The 23407-nt window shown below is 38.7% G+C and overlaps 1 protein-coding gene across 1 annotated transcript in view; it reads right to left on the bottom strand.

Annotated features, from left to right (window-relative positions):
- Positions 1 to 23407, bottom strand: part of GALNTL6 (polypeptide N-acetylgalactosaminyltransferase like 6) — a 1476265-nt gene that overhangs the window by 1452369 nt on the left and 489 nt on the right. The gene's annotated exons all lie outside the window — the stretch shown is intronic.

Below are 23407 nucleotides of genomic sequence, written 5' to 3'. Positions count from 1 at the left end.
TCCCCAAAATCAGACTTGGAGCATCTCATACTATTTTATATTGATTAAAGTGAGCATGTAAGGGAACACTTAAAAATTGGAAATTAGTCCCCAGATGTGTACTTTGGGATATTTGTCTTAAAATGAGGATAAGTGACTTTAAACATTTTACGCTGTTGATGGTAGTACCGCATGCTTATGTTTGTGTAGAAATACATACATATCAGTATCAAATATTCACCACCAGCTAGTGAAAAAATCCACTCACTTTTTATGCTTTAACTTTGTGACTCTTTCACCTTGGCCAATGGTAAAATAGAAATTAAGAAATCATTCTTATTCACTGTACCTAAGTGACATTTTTTGATAGTGATAGCTCAATATATTTATTTATATTTTACTTTTTATTTTATATTGGAGTTCAGTTGATTTACAATGTTGTGTGAGTTTCCAGTGTTCAGCAAAGGGATTCATACTCAAACCTAAACCAGAGAACAGAATGATGTTTGCTAAACCAAGAAGCAAAATTATCATTCAGTACTTTCTTGCAATGCACTCACATGTATATTAATGCTGGCCGTGGAGAAAATTCATATATTCCTATGACATATATAAAAATACATATGCATATATATACATAAATGAAGAAAAATTCAGTGCCATGCATGTTGGAAGGAAAACACCATCTAAAACTAGTTATAGGTTAAAAAAATTAAAGGTAGTTACAGACCAATAAGAAATGAAATAAATTGATTTATAAGATAAGTGTACATTAATAGGGGGGTGTCCTTCCCATCTTAAAGATTAGTTTACAAAAATTAGCAAAACGAATGAGAAAATGCTGGCAAATATATTAGAATATTTTTTACAAAGGACAAGATTCTGAAGCAAATCATTGATCATTGTACTTAGATGAAAATATTTTTAAATGTGTTCTGTAAAGAAATTTTCATCAGAATTTATACACTACATGAGTAAGGTGAAAATAAAAATCTTTTCATGTGAAAACAATCACAGAAAAATAGCAGTTGTATATATCTACATGCAAGATACTGATGAATCATCCAGAGTCAATATACAACAGTAAGATCACGGACAAACACAGGCTGTGTCTCAAATAAACAGAGGTATGCAATTGGAGAAACTCAGAGAAACCACATAAAATTCCGTGAAGTAGTGTAAAGAGGAAAAAAGACTTCAGTGCTCAATTCAAACAGGATGCTGAAAATGTATGCACATATTTTCTCATAATTAATGCAATATCCACAGACATTTTGTTAGGTGACAGAAGCTAGAAAGTTCTGTTTTAGCACCTAAATATTATGACTCAAGTCAATGTGTCATAACATGTATTATTTTTCTCCAACTGTAAGAACATTTTCAATGATATTTTGACTTACAAATGTTGTTGAACTATAACATTAAAGCTAAAGACCTGATTTAAAACAACCCCTCCTAGTCTTTCTGCACATCTTTTTAAAACTGAATGCAGTCAGTAAACCTTCCTAGCAAATCATTTTCATACATTATTGAGATGAACACAAAAGCAACTGAAATGAAAGAAGGTCAAAGTGAGGTGACGTGTAGATAGAAATGTCACAATAAAAAGTTCAAAATCAAAGCTGACCGTAATATCAGTACAAACAAGAGAAGTTATAAAAACACGTTCAAAGTAATTTAGCATTATGAAAAATGCTGTGGGACCATCTCATCAAACACAATGCTACTTAATTATCAGAACAGAGATTTTCCCCGAAGATGCTATATTAAATATGCCTCTACCAAGTCAAGCTTGTCATATCTTCTTTAGCGCTTACAATGTTTTCCTAATATCTTTCATATGTTTTACCCTTGAATGTTCTCCTGTCTTCTCCCTGTTTGGATAGTCCTGAGACACAATTAGCCCTGCTAATTAAAATAAACACAAGGTAGACTATTCAAAAGTAGGGGAGCTGTTCAAAGGACTGTACTTGAAAACCAAACTAGCAGACATTTTAATGTCTGAAGTGCTCAGATTAAAATGACCCCTTGAAGTACATCAAACTATACTTCCAAAATGAAATCTTTAAGTGAAGTCTGCTGCTGTACACGCCCCCTTGAAGGCTGTAGTAATGAGCTCAACTACAGGCTCCTTTTGTTTTAATTAATTAGCAAAGTTTTAAAAGTAAGCCTTTCCTAAATCATCATCATAGTTATTAAATCAACAGTTATACTACTGGAGTCTACATTATCAGAAAAAGAGTAGATACAGTTATTATCTATTTTTCATCTCATTGGTTTGTCTAAACGTGACTATCTTTCTTTCACTAAACTTATTTGTGTCAAACATGTCTTCTGTAACATACACAGATGTTTAAGTGTCTAAGGAAATGTCACTGAGATTTTCAGTATCAGGATCAGTCAAGGGTTGACATAGCAGCATTATTTCATCAGGGAAACACTGACAGAACAAAAACATGTAAGTAGAAACTTAATTCATGACTTAGCTTACTTCCTTATACTCATTTTTTGTAAATGAATGTGTGAGTGACACACGCTTAGTCCTGTCTGATTCTCTGTGACCCCCTGGACTATAGCCTGCAGGCTCCTCTGTCTACGGGATTTCCCAGGCAAGAATACCAGAGTGAGTTGCCATTTTATAGTTGTTTGTTAAAACCTGCTGCTGCTAAGTCACTACAGTCATGTCTGACTCTGTGCAACCCCATAGATAGCAGCCCACCAGGCTCCCCCGTCCCTGGGATGCTATTTAAACATATAGCAGCCCACCAGGCTCCCCCGTCCCTGGGATGCTATTTAAACATATATATTGGGTTGTGCATACTGTAACTTTTTTGTACATCTACGCCTGAACAAAAATAAGTTCAGTACATAGACAGCAACACATATCACTCTTCATTGTTGCAAGAAATATCTGTTAAGGGCCTAATTTGTGAGCAGGTAATGCTAGGGAGAACTATCAATAACCTCAGATATGCAGATGACACCACCCTTATGGCAGAAATTGAAGAGGAACTAAAAATTCTCTTAATGACAGTGAAAGAGGAGAGTGAAAAAGTTGGCTTAAAGCTCAACATTCAGAAAACTAAGATCATGGCATCCGGTCCCATCACTTCATGGGAAATAGATGGGGAAACAGTGGAAACAGTGCCAGACTTTATTTTGGGGGGCTCCAAAATCACTGCAGATGGTGACTGCAGCCATGAAATTAAAAGACGCTTACTTTTTGGAAGGAAAGTTATGACCAACCTAGACAGCATATTAAAAAGCAGAGACATTATTTTGCCAACAAAGGTCCATCTAGTCAAGGCTATGGTTTTTCCAGTGGTCATGTATGGATGTGAGAGTTGAACTGTGAAGAAAGCTGAGTGCCAAAGAATTGATGCTTTTGAACTGTGGTGTTGGAGAAGACTCTTGAGAGTCCCTTGGATTGCAAGGAAGTCCAACCAGTCCATCCAAAAGGAGATCAGTCCTGGGTGTTCATTGGAAGTACTGATGCTAAAGCTGAAACTCCAATACTTTGGCCACCTCATGTGAAGAGTTGATTCATTGGAAAAGATCCTGATGCTGGGAGGGATTGGGGGCAGGAGGAGAAGGGGATGACAGAGGATGAGATGGTTGGATGCCTTCACCAACTCGATGGACATGAGTTTGAGTGAACTCCAGGAGTTAGTGATGGACAGGGAGGCCCGGCATGCTGTGATTCATGGGGTGGCAAAGAGTTGGACACGACTGAACGACTGAACTAAACTGAACTGAACTGAATGCTAGCACCTGAAATAAATGGTAGAAGATGATAAACAACTCCTCACTATACTAGATTCCTGCGTTCGCCATACTAATTACCAAAAACTAAGTGGTTTAAAGCAAGAAAAATGTATTCTCTCACAGTTCGGAAGGCCAGAACCTAAAAATTAAGGTGGGGCTCTCGGAGAGAACCTGTCCTCGTCTCTTTCAGCCCCCAGGGGTTGTTGTCATTCCTCAGCGTCATGGCTCCTGGCGCCGTCACTCCCTCTCTGCTTTCACCTTCTCCCTGCGTTTCCTGCCTCTGTGTATTCCTCTCTTGCTGTTGTTTAGTCGCTCAGTCGTGTCTGACTCTTTGCAACCCCATGGACCATAACCTGCCAGGATCCTCTGTCCATGGGGTTCTCCAGCCAAGAATACTGGAGTGGGTTGCCATGCCCTCCTTCAGGGGTGACCCCAGGGATAGAACCCACATTTTCTGCATTGACAGATGGATTCTTTACCAGTGCGCCACCCAGGAAGCCCCAGATACAAGTATGTGTGTGTGTGTGTGTGTGTGTGTGTGTGTGTGTATATATATATATAGTGCTGAATCACTTTGTCGTACACTTGAAATTAATACAACAGTGTTAACCAACTATACTCCAATGTAAAATAAACATATTAAAAGAAGCAATTTGGATCCACTGCTGCTCTGGCTGCCCTGAGGGTCAACCAGAGGTCCCAGCTGGAGGCAGGAGGATCCAGTGGAGGGTCTCCAACAGAAATCCAGTGAAATGTTTATGCTGGTCCCAACCAGGGTAGACACAGGGGTGCTCAAGGACTTTGGATGAATGTAAGAGACACATTTTAGGAAGAACTGCTAGTGCTGAGCAATTCATTGAATTGAGAATAAAGATGACAAAGGTACCAAGAATTCTGAGAGAAGTGTGCTTAAGGAAGACTGGATACCACAATCCAATCTCCAGCTCAGATCTCCATTCACAAATGCTGATCATACAGTTAAATGGGATAGTTCTATTCTTTTTCATCCTTCTCTTCTAGAACTTGGCTCATTATACCCATAAATAAATAGTATTTTACCATAAAAAGACTACAAAGGTCTCGATTATAATGAGTAGCCACATGAATGATGGTAGATTCATTTAAGCAAAAGACCCAAGAGGAGAACAGGTGTAGGGAGTGGAATGAAAGAGGAATTCCACTTTAGACACTGCAAGTTTAAAATGTCTAATTCTAGATTTCAGATTGGTGTGTGAACAATACATTCCAGGGTAAATTTGGATTATACATCATGATGTGACTGTTATCACCTTAATATGATGAAGGAAATGATGAGGACTTCCCTGGCAGTCCAGTGGTTAAGAATCTGCCTGCCAAGGCAGGGGACATGGGTGTGATCTCGAGTCCAGGAGGAGTCCACAAGCTGTGCAGCAGCTAAGTCCAAGTGCTACAACTACTGAGCCATGCACTGCAGCTACCGAAGCCTGTACACTCTAGAGCCCGTGCGCTGCAACAAGAGAAGCCACCGCAACGAGAAGCCTGCATGCTGCAACCAGAAAGTAGCCCCCGCTCATCGCAACTAGAGAAAGCCCGTGCACAGCAACGAAGAAAGACCTAGCACAGCCAAAACAAAAATAAATGCATTAATTAAATTGATAAAAAATCAAAAAAGGAAATAACGAGGGGCTGGATGGGATGCTTTCCCTCCCAGAGTGAGTCCCAAACAAGCAGTAATTGCAGAGACCCTGAGGAAGAGAATACTTTCAGGAAAAAGACAGAAGTAGGAGTCTGCTAAGGACAATGATGAGTGTGTTTGTGTGCAGGTGGTGGTTGGGATGAGCTGCAAGGAAGAGGAGAATGAAAACGGGCATTTGCACAGTGAAACTGACATTACTCCTCAGGAAGCACTATGTTCTCCTGTTCAGCCTCCTTTCCTGTTTTCTAACCTTGCTTTTTCCAGCCCATTTTCTGCTCAAGGCCCTCACCCCATCACCTCTTATCTTCAGATGAAGATGAGTGTTTAATGTTTAAATCATTTAATGTAAGAAATCATTTAGTTAAATTCTCTCAAGTAACAGGACTATTGAGAAGTGCTTTCAGGATTAACTACCAAGAGATTTCTTGTGATGCTGGTGAAGCAGTTAAGATACAACAGAGGAGCTGGACTCAGCTGAGGTATGTAGAAGAAGCAGAAACTCAGGAATTGGAGGCATCATATGCTTATTATTATCTAATTCAAAAGCATAGCTTTTATTTCTTTCACTGGCCTTACACCTATGAATTTAGGATATCGGAGTCAACTCCAAACACTGTCCACAAAATAGAATCTATTATCTCAAGTGGTCATTTCTAGAAGGGGCTTCCCAGGTGGCCTTGGTGATAAAGAACCCACCTGCCAAGGTAGGAGACATAAGAGACATGGGTTCCTTGGTCAGGAAGATACCCTGGAGGAGGCAGGGCAACCCACTCCAGGATTCTTGCCTGGAGAATCCCATGGACAGGGGAGCTTGGCGGGCTATGGTCCATAGAGTCACAATGAGCCAGACATGGCTGAAGCATCTTGGCAAACACACATGTATTTCTAGAAATTCACAAGCAAAGTCAAGATTTTGTGATGGATATTAGTGATCCAGGGATATGTCCTTTGCTTTACTTTAGATAAAGCAGTACTGATATGAAAGATGGATCAAAGAAGAAAAGGCTAAAAGCAAATGAATGAGAAGGAAAAAAAAACAACATAATATATGAAATTTCCAGAAGAAATAAAAGTTGTGAGTCACAATCTGGATAGAATTTTCACATTTATCCTAAAGTTGGGATATCGTTGCTCGGTGACAGGAGACATGAAGGGAACTGGCAAATAATGCAGGTACTTTATCTGATTTTATGGCATGAAATCTTGGTTCTCTCAATATGAACATTGCATGCTTTCAGTGAAGAATGAGGCCAGGTTGTCTGCTGAGCATAAGAAAAGTGGAGCTTGGGGGGTTTGAGAGGGAAGAAAAGGTTGGAAAAGGCAATTCTGGAACACAGGGAAGAGAGCTAAACAGGGTGGCAGAGAGCAGTTCTTTTGTGGTAGTTTTGGCTTCATTGTGCCAGTCTGTACTTGTCTTACAAAAGATTATTCCCTTGGGGAGATACAGCTAAGCAATATTTACTTTCTGATTATATAGTTTGGAAGGAGGCGGCAGCCCTCAGAATTGCAAACAAAACAACAGCAACAAAGAAAGATCAAACAGCAGAAGCCTTGAGCTAAAAGAGTACTTCTCACATCTCACACCTTTCAAAAACTGGAAATGCACGTAGGCTCAAGAGAACTTGTTTTTAAGATGGAAAAGACTCAAGTTCTTTTAAGTGTTTCAAGGCTTCCATTCATTCACAGAATGAATAATTGATGGAACCAATGCCTACATGCATTTTTTAAGGAAATTTTCACAAGGAAAAAAGGAAGACAGGAGGCTCTGAGCAGGAAAAAGGTGGGGGTGGGGTGAGTAAGGGGAGATAATAGCTTGCATTTCTACCATTTCTTGAATAAGAGCACTTGCCGCCCCTGGTGTTTATCTTTCCCTCCATATTTCACATATTAGAACTCAAGATCTTCAGCTAGAAGCACTGAGCATCTTGCAGACCCTGCAATTTCCTTCAGCTCATGGAAGAAAATTTGCAAGTTTCTAAGGAACTGAAGAGGGGACACAGTTCCAATACACAGTTATTAATCTTACACAAAGGGCTTCCCGGGTGGCTCAGTGGTAAAGAATCCACCTGCCAATGCAGGAGACTGGGTTGGATCCCTGGATCGGGAAGATTCCCTGGAGAAGGCAACGGCAACCCACTCCAGCATTGTTGACTGGAGAATTCCCTGGACAGAGGAGCCTGGTGGGCTATAGTCCATGCGGTCACAATGAGTTGGAGACAACTGAGTCTATACACACACACTGTTAAACTGTCTAAAAAATGATAGAATTCACTCAGCTGGGGACTTGGAGCATTTTCATTCCCCCACACCTCCTGGTTTTACACCATTGTCAATTCCTTTGTTTCCAGGAAGGTCCTTTCTTGAAGCTGGAAGATGGACTGAGGGGGCATTTTACTCCTCAAGTGACTCCTCTGTTCTTGTCTGCAGCAGCCTCACTCATGGCGTTTCTGATTCAACATTACTATCAGAAGTAACCAGAGTGTGCTTGCATGCATGCCCAGTCACATCAGACTCTTGGTGACCCCATGGACTGTAGCCCACCAGGCCCCTCTGTCCACGGGATTTTCTAGGCAAGAATACTGGAGTGAGTTGCCATTTCCTTTTTCAGAGGATCTTCCTGATCCAGGGATTGAACCTGTGTTTCCTGCATTGCAGGCAAATTCTTTACCATTTGAGCCACCTTAAATTCCAATTACGTAAAATAATAAAACATTTACCCCCAGAGACCCTTTTAGATAATCCTCTTTTGGGAGCTTAGACTGACTTAATGATACAGTATATAAAATATTTTCTATCCCTTGAGGGCCGAGTACACACTGAGAAATCAACACCACATGAAGAGAAAGGCATGGAAAACATGGGAACAAGGTCATCACAAGAGCACTGGTGCTGATGAATATGCTGGGAAAACTAATATCCCTGTTGAAACCTAGTTTTCTCCTGACACATGGGGCTGTTTAAGGCTTTGGTTTAAGTTATGAAAACTCTTAAAGTAACAACTGTATTGTTTCTGTATGGGCTACAAAGAGTAAAAAGCAAAAGAAGTTAAAGGTGCTTCAAATATTTTTTGAACACAAAAGTATTTATATCCTTATGATGGGTATATGAAAGAGATGATCTAGGGATATGCATTTCCTTTTATCTGACCTCGATTCTCTAGAGTCTAACAGGTAATAATAGTTGACCCTTTAGAACAGCTTGCTAGTTCGAAAAGATAAATGCACCCCAATGTTCATAGCAGCATCATTTACGATAGCCAAGATATGAAAGCATCCTAAATGTCCATAGACAGATGAATGGATAAAGAAGAAGTGGTACATATAGACAAAGGAATATTACTCAGCCATCAAAAGAAAGAAATAATGTCATCTGCAGCAACACAGATGGACCTAGACGATATTGTGCTAAAGTGAATCAGATAAAGAAAGACAATACTGTATTATATCACTTATATGCAGAATCTAAAAAATACAGCAAACTAGTGATTATAACAAAAACAGACTCACAGATACAGAGAACAAGCTAGCGGTGACCACTGGGGAGAGGGCAGCTGGGAGGGGCAACGCAAGGGTAGATGGGCAAGAGGGATGCACTACCAAGTATAAAAAGCTACAAGGATGTACTACACAAGGTGGGGAAATAACCAATATTTTATACTAACTACATGTGGAGTATAAATTTTACAAACTGTGAAACAGTATACTATACATCTGCAACTTATATCACAGTTTGTTGTTGCTTAGTTGATAAGTCTTGTTCAACTCTTCCATGACCCCATGGACCCCACCAGGCTCCTCTGTCCATGGAACTCTCCAGGCAAGGATACTGGAGTTGGTTGCCATTTCCTTCTCCAGGGGTCTTCCTGACCCAGGGAGTGAAGCCACATCTCCTGCTTTTGCAGATGGGTTCTTTACCACTGTGCCACCTGAGAAACCCATATAACAGTGTACAACTTCAATTAAAAAAGAAAATAAATAAAAATAATAAAATAGCTTGCTATGTATAATCCAGGTCTCCTAGCATTTTATGCACCTTAACTTATTTAACCCTCACATTAACTCAGCCAAGTAAGTAGTATTTTTACATCCATTTGGAAATGGAACTGTAAGACTCAGAGAAGAGAAATACTAACCCTGAATTCCTCAAGGCCAAACAGAGAGCAAGTACCAGAACTGAAACTAAAACTAGCAGATCATGGCTCTGGGATCTGCACCCCTAACTACTATACACATTTCCTCTCACAGTTGTGTCAATACATAATTTTTTGTGTTGCTATGGTCCAGGCTATTCACAATGTAGTTGCATTATATGGGAAATTATACATAGCCCAACAGTGTGTATTGGTAGAATAAACATTGTATGATCTCAATAAATTTTAAAGAAATTGCCTTGCATTTATACTGCAGGATAGCAGTTTTACATAGGGCATGATTACTGTGACTATTTAAGAAGAGCTTAATATGGCATGTTACACATGGTAAGAGCTCAGTCAGTGTTGCCTTAACCTGATTATTAATGTATTATCTTTTATTATTTTTATTATTGCTTTTCTCATAATCAATTTATTACTTTTATTATTCTTATATTATTTTGAAATTCTTGTCAGCTGAAGACTTTTAGGTCCTTACCCTTGAAATATCCTCCACCCCAGACCCATCACCCAACTTAGAATACTTAAGGCCTAGCTTTTTTCCTTTGCTCTGTGTGTCTGGTCATTATCTGCATTTATTTTAATAGGTATATTGTCTTATTGGTCAAGTAGCTGCATGTTTTTTGGCATCTTCATTCAATACTCAATTTTTAATCATTATTACTGAATTATACATATATATGTATATAATACATACATATATAATATATATATACATATGTACATACATATATAAGTATATATATATGTATATATATATGAGTGAGTGAGTGAAAGTCACTTAGTCGTGTCTGGCTTTTTGCGACCCCATGGACTATACATATATATATATATATAGCCCGCCAGGCTCCTCTGTCCATGGGATTCTCAAGGCAAGAATACTGCAGTGGGCTGCCATTCCCTTCTCTAGGAGGTCTTCCTGAGCCAGGGCTCACACCCAGGTCTCTTGCGTCTCCTGTATTGGTAGGCAGATTCTTTACAATTAGTGTCACCTGGGAAGCCCACCTTATAAACATATAACTTCCCATTTTACAGAATATTTTACAAATGTTTAATTACCTCTCCAAATCAGTAAGAAAACTGCATAGGAAAATTCTTAGACCTTCTACCAAGAGGTTCAAAGCTATTAAAAGCACAGTCTCTAAATTTACCATTAAGCTCAAACAATCTTTTCTGTGTCTCTCCTCCTTTTGATCATTGCCATCACCTTCATCCCCCCTGGGGACCAGTTCCTCACTCTCCCTGCACCAGCCTTCTTTTAACTTCCACCGTCTCCTGCCAACCACGACTTCACATTCAACCCTTCATGTCAATGCCAGTTCCACCAATAACTCTCACCTGTTTGTCTTTCCATTTAATCTTTTATGATTTTGTTTGTTCCTCTACAACTCTGTGTTACAACCCGAAGAGTACAAATAACTACCAAGCCCAATCACCTTTTCAAAGTCTTCACTTGCCTTAAACTATGTGGCTGTTAACACAGCCCATCATTGTCTCTTTTTATGGACCCAGAGGGCACAGTCTCCAATTTTGTCTTTGCACCTTACTTAACTGTAAAGTTGGTTCTACAGAAGTACCTGTCTCAGTGAAACACTGGAGGGTGAAACCAGTACAGAAAACACTTAGGGCCAAACATACATATCAAACAAGAACATATTTTCCCTAAAATATGTTTCCCTTCAACTAGGCTCAAAATAACTAGAGTAGCTATATTTTAAAAAAGAATTTAATCTATCCCTATATGATAGGCATTATACACGCCTTTTCTTAGCTAATAGATCATAAGCTTACTGAAAACAGGTTTATTTCTTCATCACTTATTTGCCTCAGAGTCTCTGATAAACATCTATTTTATCAATAATGGGTAGGGAAATCGGTAAAATGCAGGTAAAAAGGCAAAATGCTTGCTCTTTGGAAGAAAAGTTGTGACCAAACTAGACAGCATATTAAAAAGCAGAGAAATTACTTTGCCAACAAATATCTGTCTAGTCAAACCTATGGTTTTTCCAGTAGTCATGTATGTATGTGAGAGTTGGACCCCAAAGAAAGCTAAGCACTGAAGAATTGATGTTTCTGAACTGTGGTGTTATAGAAGACTCTTGAGAGTCCCTGGGATTGCAAGGAGATCAAACCAGTCAATCCTAGAGGAAATTAGTCCTGAATGTTCATTGAAAGGACGGATGCTGAAGCTGAAACTCCAATACTTTGGCCACCTCATGTGAAGAACTGACTCCTTGGAAAAGACCTGGATGCTGGGAAAATTGGAGGCAGGAGGAGAAGGGGATGACAGAGAATGAGATGGTTGGACCACATGAGAGATTCAATGGACATGAGTTTGAGCAAGCTCTGGGAGTTGGTGATGGACAGGGAAGCCTGGCATGCTGTTGTCTATGGGGTTGCAAAGAGTCGGACATGACGGAGTGACTGAACTGAACTGAACTGAAATCAGTAGTGATATACTTTAAATGTTTTATAATATCTTTATTGGTAGCTCAGATGGTAAAGAGTCTGCCTGACATGTGGAAGACCTGGATTCAATCCCTGGGTCAGGAAGATCCTCTAGAGAAAGGAATGACAACCCATTCCAGTATTCTTGCCTGGAGAATTCCATGGACAGAGGAGCCTGGCAAACTACAGTCCATGGTGTCACAAAACAGTTGTCAACGATTGAGTGTCTAGCATTTTCACTTTCACTCATATGTTTATTAAGTTCAGTTCAGTTCAGTTCAGTCGTGTCTAACTCTTTGCGACCCCATGAACTGCAGCACGCCAGGCCTCCCTGTCCATCACCAACTCCAGGAGTTCACTCAAACTCATGTCCATCAAGTCAGTGATGCCATCCAGCCATCTCATCCTCTGTTGTCCCCTTCTCCTCCTGTCCCCAATCCCTCCCAACATCAGAGTCTTTTCCAATGAGACAACTCTTCGCATGAGGTGGCCAAAGTACTAGAGTTTCAGCTTTAGCATCAGTCCTTCCAGTGAACACCCAGGACTGATCTCCTTTAGGATGGACTGGTTGGATCTCCTTGCAGTCCATGGGACTCTCAAGAGTCTTCTCCAACACCACAGTTCAAAAGCATCAATTCTTTGCTGCTCAGCTTTCTTCACAGTCCAACTCTCACACCCATACATGACCACAGGAAAAACCATAGCCTTGACTAGACAGACCTTTGTTGGCAAAGTAATGTCTCTGCTTTTTAATGTGCTATATAGGTTGGTCATAACTTTCCTTCTAAGGAGTAAGCATCTTTTAATTTCATGGCTGCAATCACCATCTGCAGTGATTTTGGAGCCCCAAAAAATAAAGTCTGACACTGCTTCCACTCTTTCCCCATCAACTTCCCATGAAGTGATGGGACCGGATGCCATGATCTTAGTTTTCTGAATGTTGGGTTTTAAGTCAATGTTTTCACTCGACTCTTTCACTTTCATCAAGAGGCTTTTTAGCTCCTCTTCACTTTCTGCCATAAGGGTGATGTCATCTGCATATCTGAGGTTATTGATATTTCTCCCGGCAATCTTGATTCCAGGTTGTGCTTCCTCCAGCCCAGCGTTTCTCATGATGTACTCTGCATATAAGTTAAATAAGCAGGGTGACAATATACAGCCTTGACGTACTCCTTTTCCTATTCCAAACCAGTCTGTTGTTCCATGTCCAGTTCTAACTGTTGCTTCCTGACCAGCATATAGGTTTCTCAGGAGGCAGGTCAGGTGGTCTGGTATCCCATCTCTTTCAGAATTTTCCACAGTTTATTGTGATCCACACAGTCAAAAGCTTTGGCATAGTCAATAAAGTAGAAATAGATGTTTTGCTGGAACTCTCTTGTTTTTTCCATGATCCAGTGGATATTGCAATTTGATCTCTGATTCCTCTGCCTTTTCTAAAACCGGCTTGAACACCTGTAAGTTCACGGTTCACGTATTGTTGAAGCCTGGCTTGGAGAATTTTGAGCATTACTTTGCTAGCGTGTGAGATGAGTGCAATTGTGTGGTAGTTTGAGCATTCTTTGGCATTGCCTTTCTTTGGGATTGGAATGAAAACTGAACTTTTCCTGTCCTGTGACCACTGCTGAGTTTTCCAAATTTGCTGGCATATCGAGTGCAGCACTTTCACAGCATCATCTTTCAGGATTTGAAATAGGTTAACTAGAATTCCATCACCTCCACTAGCTTTGTTCGTAGTGATGTTTTCTAAGGCCCACTTGACTTCACATTCCAGGATGTCTGGCTCTAGGTGAGTGATCACACTATTGTGATTATCTGGGTCATGAAGATCTTTTGTGCACAGTTCTTCTGTGTATTCTTGCCACCTCTTCTTAGTACATGTTTATTAGATGTACACAACAGTATGTTTATTTACTACCTTCAGTGAATATTGTAAAAACTGAGAAAAAGGCAGCAATATTATTTGCTAAGTTTCCCAAAATGGAGTGTTTACTTTGTACCAGTCTGCATATATTAATCCAATTTGATCCCCCTGCTACCCCTTTAAGAGTTTCTACCTGAGCCAACATATGAAGAACTATGGTTCAAAGATGTAAAATGTCTTGCCCAAGAGGATATATTTTGGAAAGTGGTGAAAACAGCATATAAACCTGAAGTATTTGATTATTCCTCAGCCTAACCGCAACCCTGTCTAGTTTTCATAACATGACAAGGCTAAATATTCACCCCCTGGAGCAATGAAGGACTGTCCCAGGAGTTCAGATCATTCTGGTCCTTTTCTGTTTTGAAAGCACAGTACACACACACAAACACACACACAGAAAATGCTACTAGGCACTGCTTGCTTTTTTCATGAATAGATATTGTATCTCTCCAATTCACTACTGAGAAAATTAAGAATGGGCACAATGCACTATGCTTCTTTCTATATCCCTCTAACTCTACTGAAGGAAACAGTAGCTCTATAAAGTACTTCTGTAGTTAACTGAAATAGTTAAGAATCGTTTCCACTCTACTTCTTAACTTTTGGTCTTCAAAATAACTATTACCTCTCAAGACCAAGACTTAAACAACAAAAGCAGTTCTCAAACTCTGACTTGTAATTAATGTAGAAAAAAATGCTTACATGTGAAAGTGAAAGTGTTACTGGCTCAGTAGTGTCTGATACTTTGTGAACCTACGGACTGTAGCCCACCAGGCTTCTCTGTCCATGGGGATTCTCCAGGCAAGAATACTGGAGTGGGTTGCCATTTCCTTCTCCAGGGGATCTTCCCAACCCAGAGATTGAACCTGGATCTCCTGCATTGCAGGCAGATTCCTTACCATCTGAGGCACAAGGCAAGCCAGGCATGGACTTTGTTATAGTAAATGATGCTGCTGCTACTGCTAAGTCACTTCAGTCGTGTCCCACTCTGTGCGACCCCGTAGACAGCAGCCCACCAGGCTCCCCCATCCCTGGGATTCTCTAGGCAAGAACACCGGAGTGGGTTGCCATTTCCTTCCCCAGTGCATGAAAATGAAAAGTGAAAGTGAAGTCCCTCAGTCGTGTCCGACTCTCAGCAACCCCATGGACTGAAGCCCACCAGACTCCTCTGTCCATGGGATTTTCCAGGCAGGAGTACTGGAGTGGGGTGCCATTGCCTTCTCCGATAGCAAATGATAGTGGTCACTATAAAGAAACATTGCTCTCTGTTTTTTTTTCCTCTTTTATTAAAAACTTAAATTTTAGAATAATGTTCAACGCAATATACCAAAAAATTAGTCGTTTGTTTGTTTGTTTGTTTTGCAATAAACAATTGCATGTAAAATAAAATTAACAATTTGTCCTTAAATACTGGACCAAAAGTTATGCGAAAATTTTTTTCTATTATTTTCTAGATCCTGTTTATGTGTTTCTTCAAAAGATCTCCCTGCCAGATTTAACAATCCATGGCAAGTCCTGTACCATAGTCATTGCTCTGTTGTGCTGCCTTGACATTGCCTTGCAAAGACAAATCATCTGTAAATATTTATCAAGCAAACACTAGTTATCTTATTAAAGGCAATGATTGCTTACAAACGCTCATACTATGTATAACAATAATCTACATTCATTAACCCTTATTACATGGTGTTCAAGATACTGAGCATTTAATCCCCACCAAAAATAACAACACAAGAAAGATATCGTCTGCACCTGATTTAGAGAAAACTGGCAGAGGAACATGACTCGTGAAACGTCTAAAGTGCTACGTGCTGTAACTAGCACTGGTTACCAAAAGGTAACAAGACAATATGGAAATTCTGATATTTCTCCACAAATTAAGTTCAAATGGATTCTCTTACTGAGAAGATCTATCACAGTTAAGGAAAAAGAAAATGAAATTCACTCAAACTTGGGTGGCAGCCCTGACAATTTGTTCATTTTATTGTATTAAAAAAGATCAAAATGAGTTGCCAGTCCAGGTTCGATGCACGATACTGGATGCTTGGGGCTGGTGCACTGGGACGACCCAGAGGGATGGAATGGGGAGGGAGGAGGGAGGAGGGTTCAGGATGGGGAACACATGTATACCTGTGGTGGATTCATTTTGATATTTGGCAAAACTAATACAGTTATGTAAAATTTAAAAATAAAATAAAATTTAAAAAAAAAGATCAAAATGATCAATAATAAAATCTCTTGACTCTGGGCTTTCTAGACTTCAATGGAATGAAGTAACATTCCATGAGGATTTCAGAACTTGAACTGAATTTGAAATGGATCTTCTCTACCATCACTGAGATACACCATTCCCTACAACATAGAGATGATAGGCACCACCATGGCCTCTGACAGGTACAACTTCCTTGCTAACATCAATGGATAATGATAAATTGCACTATTTATGATCTGTGTGACTTTCACATTGCTTTGCATGGCGAGTGTGCTCAGTCATGTTCAACACTTAGCGATCCCATGGATTGTAGCCCACCAGGCTCCTCTATCCATTGGATTCTCCAGGCAAGAACACTGGAGTAGATTGCCATGCCCCCTTCTCTAGGGGATCTTCCAAACCCAGGGCTCAAACCTATGTCTCCTATATCTCTCGCATTCAAAGGTGGAGTCTTACTACTGAGCCACCTGGGCAGCTCTCAAAGGCTAAATCTTTATGGTGATTTTCACACTTGCCAAAGATGATGTAAGTACTTCTAGAGACAAATGCACTTGTCCTTCTCTCCATACTTTCCTAGAATTAAATTAATAACATTTACATAAACTCAGCTGATGAATTTCTTTTTTTCAGATTCAAAGCAATGGAAAAAGCAAGAAGTTATAAAAGTAAAAAACTGTAGAAAATGAAACAGTTGGGTGGATTTATTTTTTCTTCACAAGTGAGACCATGTGTGTGAATTCATGTACGTGTGTATGTGTGTTGCTAAATAAGTATGTGAAATGAATACATTTAATTGGAGAATACTGCCAATTCAGTCCACATTTTTCCCCACTAGACTGGAAGTAGAAAAGTAGAGGAAAACTAATGGGATTTACCTTAAACCCTAAAAATACCTTTCTCTGTTCACCCTCTTTCCAGCCACCATGTTAGAGTTTGGTAGTAACAGACATCAGCATATTAGGGGATGCTGAGGGTCATTGCGGCTTGACACTTCTGGGGACCTGTCCTTTCCTTTCAACTTTAAATAAACCCAGTATAGATATTTTTGTGCTTGGATACATACATACTCTCAGCAGCATGAATGTTTTTTATTTGTTCTTTTTGGCCGCCTATTCGAACTTCCGGCTTCCTGGGTGGCTCAATGGTAAAGAAGCAGCCTGACAATGCAGGAGACGCGAGTTCAATCCCAGGATGGCAAAGATCCCCTGGAAAAGGGAATGGCAGCCCACTCCAGTATTCTTGCGTGTAGAATTTCACGGACAGCGGAACCTGGAAGGCTGCAGTCCATGGGGTCACAAAGAATCAGACACGATTTAGCAATTAAACAACAATGACCACAATTCAAGCATCCCCACTATATTTTGAGTTAATTTAGGATCAACTAGCTCTGTGGGGTCACAGACTGCCGTCCTAAGAGAGCAAGTACTTAATTTATGAGAGTCTGGCTTCACTTTTCTGATGGTCTCCAGAACCTTCTATTTCTTTGCACATCTGCACTGTTGACTCTGTAATAGCACTTCAGTAAACACATATGTGAACATGAAAGAAAGAGAAGAATAACATGCTCGTGCCTGATGCTTTTAAGAGCCAAAAGTCCTGCCTCATCCTTCCAAGCATGCCAAGCAAATGTGAAGGAGAGGCTGGACCAAATACATCCTGACCTGGGGTGACAGGACATTCACACCATCTTCCCCTATTGTTAAGTCTGATCTCCCTCTTTCAGGTCATCCTGGAGGTACCTGCGCTGGCTATCATTTGTATAAAGTGTTCCAAGGAGAGATGTTGTTACAAACTTCTCTACAAGTTGTCATGGAAACTCCTGACAAAACTTCCACACACAAATTTCAATTATCTTCTCGAAAACACTAAAACATCAAACTTTCTCACCCTTCTCCCTCTGTATTTCACCCTTGATTTGGTTTCTTATATAGAAAGAATAAAATGTATAGGAGGCTAATTGATTCAGCACAGCTTGTTCAAAAATAAACACACATAGAGAGAGAAGAAGAAGAAAAAAAAAAAAAAAAAAAAACGATCTCTCTCTCTCTTTTTTCTTTTAACCAGATTGTGAACAGGAGATTCTGTTCAACATCGTTGCCTAGGGGGCAAGTTGGTGAACTAATCATCTCCAGATCAGTAGGTCACAGTCAATAATTAAAGCGCTTGTTACAGGACTCTGTGAGGTGCAATACTGGAGCAAGTCAGCATGGATATTTCCATAAATTCAAGAAAAGGTCCTTCTGCATGCTAATTTAAAGTCTACTTCTTAGCTAATTGAGAACATTATGGCTCAAATGAATGCATCACTTCACACCTAGTGTGTTGATAATACACTGAGGGCAGGAGGAGTGAAAACTTTACTTTCTTATTTCTGTACTTTTCTTTTCTTTTTAGCTTTTCCAATATCTAAGATGTTTGCTGGAGAAGAAACATAGACATTCTTCAAGCTTTATGGTCAGGGTGACAGACAAAAGCATGAGTACGTCTGCATACACTCAGTTCCAGACATCTAATATCTTCAAATCACAAGATAAGTTTAAAACACCACAGAAAAAATTCTTGCCAATAAGATGAATCCCCCCATCCCAACAAGTGTGGTGCTAATTAATATTAGTAAAGTTGGACAAAGATGCTGAGAAATTTCAGGAAAGACATATAGATAGATAGATAGATAGATATGTCTATATCTATATATAGATAGATATAGATATAGATATATATAAAGCCTCATATCTGTGGAGTACAATTTACTTGTGGATTTGATTAAAACCAAAATGTTACCTCACAATAGTTTCAACAGCCAAGATGTGATCTTAGGACTTTATGTACCTTGTTATAGCAAAAGTTGGATTAGCCCTGTTTTATATATAGAAATTCTGAAGTACTAAGAAAGAGGAAGGTTCTACAAATTAAGTGACTTAGATAGCATATCGAAGAGCAGAGACATTACTTTGCCAACAAAGGTCTGTCTAGTCAAGGCTATGGTTTTTCCAATGGTCATGTATGGATGTGAGAGTTGGACTGTGAAGAAAGCTGCTTCTGCTGCTAAGTTGCTTCAGTCGTGTCCGACTCTGTGCGATCCCAGATGGCAGCCCACCAGGCTCACCTGTCCCTCAGATTCTCCAGGCAAGAATAATGGAGTGGGTTGCCATTTCCTTCTCCAATGCATGAAAGTGAAAAGTGAAAGTGAAGTCGCTCAATTGTGTCTGACTCCTAGTGACCCCATGGACTGCAGCCTACCAGGTTCCTCCATCCCTGGGATTTTTCAGGCAAGAGTACTGGGAGCGGGTTGCCATTGCCTTCTCCGGAAGAAAGCTGAGCATGGAAGAATTGATGCTTTTGAACTGTGGTGTTGGAGAAGACTCTTGAGAGTCCCTTGGACTGCAAGGAGATCCATCCAGTCCATTCTGAAGGAGATCAGTCCTGGGATTTCTTTGGAAGGAATGATGCTAAAGCTGAAACTCCAGTACTTTGGCCACCTCATGTGAAGAGTTGACTCATTGGAAAAGACTCTGATGCTGGGAGGGATTGGGGACAGGAGGAGAAGGGGACGACAGAGGAAGAGATGGCTGGATGGCAACACTGACTTGATGGATGTGAGTCTGAGTGAACTCCAGGAGTTGGTGATGGACAGGGAGGCCTGGAGTGCTGCGATTCATGGGGTCTCAAAGAGTCGGACATGACTGAGCGACTGAACTGAACTGAACTGAGGTGTTCAGTGTTGTTTTTGGTTTACTTCATGGGAAAAAATCCAGGTCAAACGTACACTTCTAAAATCATTCTGAACAATTCTGAAAATATGTGATTTAAAGTTCTGAGATTTTGATCTTTGTTTTAATCATTATTTCAAAAATTGCAAAGCCTTCATATTCTGAATATTCTTGAATTATTTTTCACTTGTACTGAGTATTGAGTTGCATCTCAACTTAGTTGTTGAACTACTTTATAGCTGCTTTTAAAATATTAATCTCTTTATTGTATTTAAGGAAAGAAAGTATTTGGGGGCCCTTTTTATCTATACTTGCATAAATAATTAAAAAGAAAGGTATAATAATGCTAGATGCAGTAGTTTTGCTCTAAAATATTGCTTTGCTCTAATTAACATCCTAAGGAACGGCTTAATTAAGATCTAAATATATAACCTTAATTCAAATGCAACTGAAACCAGAGAAGAGTAGCAATACAAAATCAAAAAGAAAGAAATTAAGAATTACTGTACAATAACCATAGAGTAATCACTTCAGCTGAATATAAAACTCATTACCAATAAATTATTTTAAAGTAAATGTATATATGTCTAAACCATGTATAAATCATCTTAATAAAAATTAAAAAGCAACAAATAGAACTCAACTAAAAATAACATAATTATCATTGATAATTTAACAACATAAGCAGGAAGTATAAAATATTTTATAAAATCCTGATTTTTATAAAATTTTCATATAATCTTAAAATTCTTAAAAGATTAATGTTTATTTCTGTAACGTGATTCCATTTTGCAGAGCCCAAACAATAAAATTAGCCTTTTAAGTCTTCCATTATTATAACTACTTTTTTTGGTCCTCATTAGTTAAGTGGGTGGTAAACCTTTTAGATGAACAATTTAGGGATTTTTTTTTCATATATTTTCTGCATCATAGATGGGGCAAATATTTAAATATTATAAGAATGATTATAAATATTACTTTAAATCAGAAATTACTGTAAATACAAATGATTAACTTGTAACAGTATGGAATACTTGAGAAAATATGTGTAAAATACTAAACATCCTGACAATGCACAGTTTCTATCAATGCTTTCTCATTTACCTCCCTTTATTTTATCTCAGAACATACCAATGCCATTCATACTGAGTGGTAGACAGACAAACTATTGATGATGTGCTCTGATAAAATACAAGTGAGGAGGATCATCTTCACTTTAAAAGTATCATCCATTCCATGATTTTGTATTTCTAGAAATTATTTTCCTGCAAGCCACTATAAATGAAACTGTTTAAAATGTGAAGGTTTCCCACTGCTGTACTGCCCTTTCCCACAGAATGGCTGCAAAACCAGACTGTCCTTCCAGCATGTGACTTGGTCTTAATCCCTTCAGTGCTAACCAGGGCCAATGAGCTGCACATTATCCTTACCTGGAGCATTTCACAACTAAGTGATAACTAAAGTAACAGATGGGTCTTGAAGAATAGTTAGTGATTGACCATTAAAATGCTTTGTAAAGGAAATTACTAAATTACTAAATTTAAATAGCACAAGTCAAGTTATATACTTTAACTGGAAACTTATGTATTTAGTTGACTTACTTTGAAATGTGGATACCTTAGTCAAATATTATATCACAATATTAAACATGCTTAATTCATCATTACAAGTCAATTTTTATTTGGTCAAGTATATATATATATATATATATACACATAATATGCATATAAATACATTTTTACATATGGCTTATCTCTTACTTATCAATGCTTGTATAATGATGTCAACATACCCTAATTTTCTTTACAATTAGATTTAATAATAGAATAAAAGCAATGAAGGCTTATCTTTTACTGCTTTACAATGAATTCTATCTTTCAGTAAGTGATAGTTTCTACATTTCAACTTAATTTTGTATCTGTAAGAAAGCATTAGTTTTGAAATCATTATTTTTTTTTTTTAGTTTAAAACATACTGAAGTATGCAACTGGCATTCATTTCATGGCACAAATTGCCTTTTGTTTATTCTTGGTTTTAAAACTGCCCAGCTGGAATGCCACAGGATCCCCTGCAATCTTGGTTATTTATTCCACACGGTATAAAACTTTGAGAAACAGTCCCTTCTCTTGCTGCTCCATACCTTTCATATCCACTAATTTTTTACCTGATATTAAACATCATTTTCACCACCAAAGAAACAGGAACAAGAAAACCGTTATAGAGATTATAATAACAAGCAAAGAGAGTTGGTTTGCCACACTTTATTTTTTTATGCCATTGAACAAATAGAATTCTCATTAAGGGTCAAAATCAATGGAGCTGGTGGGAAAGTTGTAAATACTTCATTAATAAGATTAATTAGAGCTTTATGTTAGCTATTCCAGCAAATGATTCAAAGAGCTATTGTTAACCGAATGCAAGGAAAAATCATTTTGTTGTCATTTTATCAATATTGGAATGGAAATTTTAATAAAAGTAGCTAATTTTAATAATTAACTACTAATATTAATAACATTCAGCTTCTCTTAAGGTTGGAGAAATAAATGATCTATATAGGAAAAAAAGTTTCACATTCAAAGTATCAACCTTTTTTTATTGGAATGACAAAACAGAATATACTTCAAATCAAAGTCATTCACCTATTATTAAGGATGACAGTGATCAACAACGGAATGAAAATATGTCAGCATTTTCCCTCAAAATTCCAATCCACCAAAATTCATAAACAACTAGTAATCCTTAACATGTAAGAGACTGGTAACGCTTACTTGTCATAATGAAAAAGCAGATTACCTCCATATACTTTACAACTAACCACCCACTGTGTAAAAGGAAATTCCACTTCGTTAAGTATAAGAGCAGATATTTTAATTGTCAGTAATAAATACTGTCATCCACAAATGGGCAATTTAAGCACCTTCTGTTTGTGGAAGGTACATAGTGTACATGGGTGATGACCCATGAAATTAAGATTATTCCCACTCCAAGGTGATGCACAGGACTAACTGAAGAAGTGTTATATCCATATCATGAAAAAGGCCGCATTCTATTGTTAAAAGTTTAATGGCAGAAGCTAGTTTATTAGTAAGCAAAGAATTTAACTATATTGAATTTCACCAGTGTTCTGGAGAGGATATTTTGCTTTACCGTTAAGAAAGATAGTTATTTTGATCCATGTTAGGATATGACCCATGCACCCACTAGTAGCCTGCATATTAAGTAAAACATAAATGTGGTGTGTGTGTGTATGTATACACGTATAACTCCACTATATGGTGTTTCCGACATGAAGGAGAGCTTTTAGCAGCAAACTGTTACCACCAGACTGTGAAACCGAACCGAACGACTTCCTTAGTAACTGCCTGAAGACCCCACACAGCACCTTAGCAACAGGGCAGGAGACACAGAGACTTTACCTTTATGCATGGCAAAAAAAAAAAAAAAAAAAAAAGCTGTTGCTAAGCAAAAATATAGAAAACTGTAACTTGGTTTTTGAGAACCACTTCACAAGTTTCACGATTTAATCGGCCCAGTTCACTTTAATATA

This window comes from Bubalus bubalis, chromosome 3, assembly GCF_019923935.1.
Source record: "Bubalus bubalis isolate 160015118507 breed Murrah chromosome 3, NDDB_SH_1, whole genome shotgun sequence".
In the NCBI taxonomy this organism is placed as follows: domain Eukaryota; kingdom Metazoa; phylum Chordata; class Mammalia; order Artiodactyla; family Bovidae; genus Bubalus; species Bubalus bubalis.
The sequence above is the reverse complement of the archived record's forward strand: the minus strand, read 5'-3'. Positions and strand labels throughout refer to the sequence as shown.